This window comes from Zonotrichia leucophrys, chromosome 2 (genome assembly GCF_028769735.1).
Source record: "Zonotrichia leucophrys gambelii isolate GWCS_2022_RI chromosome 2, RI_Zleu_2.0, whole genome shotgun sequence".
NCBI lineage: Eukaryota > Metazoa > Chordata > Aves > Passeriformes > Passerellidae > Zonotrichia > Zonotrichia leucophrys.
Window position 1 is genome coordinate 111,042,607 of NC_088171.1, and position 5,900 is coordinate 111,048,506.

Here is a 5,900-nt window from a genome sequence, read left to right on the forward strand (position 1 = left end):
ATGGGGTCTGCTTTACTACCTTAATTCCTTTTCTACACCTAATATTTCTCTGTCAGAGAAAGGGGTATTACTGTCCTTTCAAAGGCCTGTGTTTTCTCTGCCATTTGTGATTGGAGTTTTGTTCTCTATAGCTTTGTAATCCTCTATATTAAGTCAAATGAAGAAAAAAGCAGCCTTAAAAAAGCATCCCCAAAATGGGAGAGGTTGTTCTTTGTCATAAGGTAGTTATGCTTTCAAGGCTGATGACTTGGAGGGCTAATTTGCACCACCTGGCCACAACACTGAGGTTAATGTGGCTGCTGTAATTGTGCTGCTGTTTGCCAGTCATACCAATATTAACTTCTCAAGCAGACAAATAAAAGATATGCTGTGCTTTATTGCACAATTGCTGTGGCTTAGTCATGACTTTTTGATACACCCAAAAATCCTACTATAATTTTTGGTTTCTACTGTATCACAGTTTCCTTATATGCACATGCACAGGATTGCTTATGAGTTACTCTGTTCAGCAGAGGCCTCGTGAGTGACAGTGGATGTCCCTCCATGGGATCAGGTGCTGTAAAAGTTTGTTTGCTCTTGAACACAGGTGTTCACATTGGTACAATAATTCTGAGGACAGGTCTGTATCTGTTTACAAGATGTCTGGATGAAATCTTTCATAGTCTTCTACTGAAGTCAAATGCAGTGTAGTAAAAAGTGATCACAGCAATGCAGGGTGTGTAGCATGGATGTGGCAAGGACACTGGTCAGCGTAAAAAATACCCCTCTCATTACACCCTTTACCTGACTCTGGGTTTATTGCTGGTGGGATGGTAAAGCAGAACTGTGAGGAACTGGAGAGAGGAGGATAAACCTTAAAAGTACTTTTTAGGAGCTCCTTTCAGGCTTCTGGGAAACTGAAAGGAAGTGTGGGTGGACTTCTTGGAAAACTTAATATGTAACCAGACACAAGTGTCTTAACTTTCTTCTCCAATTACTTTATCTGTACGTAACTAGACCAGAGAAGAGTAGTAAGTTTCCTTTTATAAACTTTCAATACAGATGGAGTAGAAGTCACTAATATTTTTTGTACTAATTGTATGCAAAACATGGGAACATTTGAGGGTCACTAGTCTAACAGTGTTCTGAGCATATTCTGGAATAACTGGCATGGGCTACAGAAATAATCAAAGTAATGTTTTCTATAAAACTGGTGCCCTTGATGGGTTCTCTTCAAGGTATAAGCAAAACTGTGAATTAATGTATTGGCAAAAGCTGACTGATGGCCTCTTGGGCAAAATGTCATGATGCAAGCTGGAGAGACTGTCACAGCATTTTGAATTTGTAATTAGTTGACATGAGAAAATAAATGCATCTTAAATTTGAATACACATATTTTCTACCTTGATAATGCTGTGGCATTTCTTTGGAGCCAGTGGTAAACTTGTAGGATGCTTAATTTGAGCAGTGTGGTCATTTCTGCTGCCTACCATGTGTTTTCACTGATATGTAGCAAATTGTGGCTGTTCTGGGTTGGGGTGAGAAGAGTCTTGTTTGACAGCTTAGCATCTCCTGCAAGGGCAGGCCCTTGGCTTTATCCACTGCCACTCTTCCGGAGGCTGTCATGCTGCAGCTACATTGTTGCCAGCTATTTTTAAGTGTGTTGTATTTATTTTAAGTAACCTATGTTATTAAACTGCTAAAAATTACTTGTTGTTAAAAAATACTTGCTGATATCTCTTGCTGTACTAGTGCAGTAGTACAGCAGTGCAGACTGGGGAGATGTAGGAGGAGGAAAATACTCTCAGTACTGTCAGAGAGTCTTAGGTGTCTCTACTCTTGGGTTGGGTTTTCTGATCAGGGAGACAGTTGAAGCTTTTTCAAATGTGCAATGGAGAGTTACTTATTTTTGACACCATTGCATAGCTTAACACCTTTGTCAATTTGGTCATCCCCCAAGCAGGAATTAAAGTGACTTTGTGAATTGTGCAATACTTAGCATAATTCTGATACCTGCTATTCAACACAGATGACTGAAGTGACACTGACTGTCCTGTGGCTGATTACTTATTTCATCTGATAAATGTAGATAAAACTTCAAAAGGATAGTTTTGAGTAGCCAAACTACAAGCCTTTGGGTCCCACCTTCCTTTTCTGGTTTGATTTTTGGAGACCCTTATGTTCTAAATGTAGGAAGAGTTATTGGTGGTGAGCTGAGTAATGAAGAGAGAGATGGCCAGTGGCAATCTCTTGTAACTTCCTTATAACTTCTTTGAGGCAGCGTATGAAGACTGACATTGACAGAGGCATTACCTTGACACGGTATTCCATCAGTCCCTTTACATTTCACAACTTCTGCTATCAGAAGATTTAAGCAGAAAAGTATATAGGTGACTATAAAGTCCATTTTATCTGTACTGCTGAGAAGACCCAAGCTGATCCTGCTCAGCTGGATGCCTTAATGCTTTATGAATTCCTCTGTTCAACTGTTATTTATTTAAATTGTGGGATCCCTAAATCAGAATGCTCTACAGATCTTAAAATAACTGCAGTTTCTTTAACATTATTTGATGCCCTTAAGTAATGTATTTTTTCTCAGGGCAGTGCTGTCAGAGGACAGAGACAGCTGGCTTTTGTTGCCCTAGTTTAGTTTTAGTCAAACCAACTTTCTAAGTTTAAACAGTGAATCTTGTGGGCTTGCAATTTTTCAGTTTTTGTCCACCTGACAGTCATGCATATAGGCATCAATTCCCAACACAAGGAAGAGGACTGAAATTTAACTCCTTTGTGTAAGCTGGAAGAGGAGTTGCAAAGGATGTGGTATACGATTAAAACTCTCCTTAGGTAGCTGAGATCTAAATAATAAACTGAGAAAGAAATATCTGCCAGGCAGATGTCACTTGGCCTGAAACAAAGTTTTTGAGGGGTGTTTGTAAATTGCTTGAAGGCCACACCAGATAAAAGATGTGTTTAGTAAATAAATGTGTTTAGTATCCTGTGAATGGCTTTAGGATGATGTATTGTCTCTGCTGCAGCAAAAATCTTTCACTGGGATGCAGGAGCTACAGGCAACATGTGATCATGGGAGAAAACCAGATAGAGAAATCCTATGATGGGCTTGTCAGATGACAGGGAACTTATTCTGTAGCTGTTCTGTGGAACAGAGCAACAAGAAACATTTGTCTGATGGGTGGCAGTGATGTCTCTGGGCTCCCTTTGAAAGGAACCCTGAGCTACTGGTACAGTTCTGTCCATCAAAACAATGTGGCACAGAGGGATTGATGAGGCTTTGTTGCAGCACTCACTGGGTGCTACTGCAAGAAATTTGGAGAGCTGCCTTCTGATCTGTGACAGTGAAGGTCTTATTTCAGGTTTTATTGGTTTCTGTGATACATAATAAATCATAAATAAAATATGTCTGTTCTGCAGTAGCTTAACTATACCCATTTAAATCCACTGAATGGACTGGTGGTACAGGATATATGGCCTCAGAGTTTCCTGTGTATGTCCTGCTGTACAGTGTGGGGTTTATATGTTTTTTTCTTGATGAAACTGTTTAAAACTAAATTCCAAGTAAAGATTTGTTCAGAAGTTTGCCTGAGGTAAAGTGAAAGGCATTTCTGCTTTACTCACAGCCCTAAGCATATGGGCTGGTCCTGGAAGGTGCTGGAGAGCCCACTGAGGAGTAACCAGTGGGAGCTGGGTGTCAGTCTGTGTGCTTGCAGGGTGCTGCAGCAGGGCCCGAGCTCCATGGGGCACCCACACACTCTTTTATATGAGCTTAAGTGAGGTGTTAGGGGCTTCCAGCCCACAAAACTGATTTTATTAGAACATAAAAATAAATGTGAGAAGAAAAAGCACTTACCAACAGGAGAGAAATCTGGTAGTGAGATTAAAGCACCCTAATAATATATGCCTTCCATGCCCTATGTATCCTGTGCAGGAGGGTCATTCCCCCCTATCTTTTCTACCTGTCTAATTTTGGGACTTCTGAAGTTGAAGAAATTTTGTGCTGTCTCCAATTTATTTCCTCTTCTTGTTGAGTTTGCCTTCTGGTTCAAGCCCCTGGCACAAACCCAGTGCTTTGCTCAGGCATCTGCCATTCTCCACTTGAGCATCACATTGAACACGAGGGTTTCACTCCCAGCTCACCCCATGGAGTGCACTCACAGCAGTTAAATAAATAGCTCTGTGTGTGTGTAAACATAAAACCTCTTTGAGTTGGATTCTCTTGCCATGCTGCAGGATGCCTTTCTGTTCGTATCAAGCACAGACAGGGCCATTTCTCTAGGATGGGGGCTGGCAAAACAGTGACCTTATTCCAGTTTAAAAAAAAAAAAAACACTATAAAAGAAGCAGTAAATTGTGTTCCTGGACTTATTGAGTTCTTAGTGTCAGAGAACTGTTACATTGGCATGAACATCCTTTTTTCCTGCACAAAATAGCAGGGGAAAGAACACAGCACTTCAAACAAGAAAGGCTGTAAGCACCTGTGCTGAAAAAGGAAAGCAGGAGTGTTCCTGGGATAAAAACACTGCACTTCCCAGGGTAGCATCATGTCACCTGGTTAGAATTGGGACAAGTTCAGTTGTATTTTTCTTTACATGTCTTGTATGTCAAAATATATTGATAATTTTCATATTCTGGAAATTAAACTTCAGCATCAATTTGTCATCAAACAGGAGTAGGAAAGCTGAACTCTGACATCTTGTCTTGGATTCAGCAGTTTCTCACAACCAACACGTCATGCCGAGGGAAAACAGCAATGCTGAAGTAAAACGATGTGCTCGTGCTCTCGACTGGGCAAAAGGCATTTAGTTTGATGAGGTGCCAAACAGTGTCATCTGAGAGTGTTGTAAAGCCTTCCAGCTGTCCAGTGTATGCTAACTAACTATCTGGGTGACCTGGAATTTATCCCTGTGAGTATTTCACCAGCAGTGACCTTGCCTGATCCCGTGGCTTCAAGATCAAGTGCATTTCTTTGCATTCTCCCAGCAATGTTTCTGGCCGTGGCTGCAGCGCTCTGAGCATCCTGCCCACTGCTGAAGCATGGACTGTGGTTCCTCAGCCAGGCTCCCCTCCCAGCTCCCTCCCTGCTTGCTGCAGGAGATGCTGCCCTGCTCTGTTGACTCATGTGGAAGGTGTGGCATGTTTCTACCAGGAATGGGAGGGTGTAAGAGTTGCAGCAGAGTGCAGCAGACTCCGAGATAGGCCCTGCAGGGAAATCAATCTTATGGGAAAACACAGGTTGCAGCTCACATTTTTGCTACGTGAGTTTATAAGCAAACTGACTAACAAAAAGGGAGAAAGATTGGACTTGTACCACCAGCCTGCATAAAACTGCTCTCTGTTTTGGAAAAGACAGACCTGCTTTCAGCTGATGCTGGATGCTTCAGCTGCAGACACTATGCAGCTGCTCATTTTTTCCACAAGTTACTACCTTGATTCACCTTGGACATGTTCAGTTCAGTAACATCTTGTTATGGGAACTTTCAATAGCTGACTAATCCTGATGAAAACAGAAAGGCTTTGTTAAATGAATTCATGACTGGGAAATAAGGACTGTGTTTTCACAAGTTTTATTTAGAGCTCCGAAATGCATGTTCACCTTTTGTACATACATTTTATATCCAGCACTCTTTCCTAAAGCAGTCATGCCTGAAAATATCTGATAGTTGCCATCCCAGGAGCCTTTGATGCAAAGGTGTGAGTTTATGGAAGGCAGGAGCTGTGCCAATTGTTCTCTCAGGCTCAGCTGAAGGACACTGGTCATTCCAAAGGAAAACAGCTACTGGGAGGTTGCTGCTCCAGCAAGTGCCACAGTTTGAAGAGAGCTTATCCACAACATTAACACAGGCTGGGCTCTCAAGGGCAGATTGCATGTGCCTCTGAAGAAACAGTAAGGCTTGTTATTCTGCACA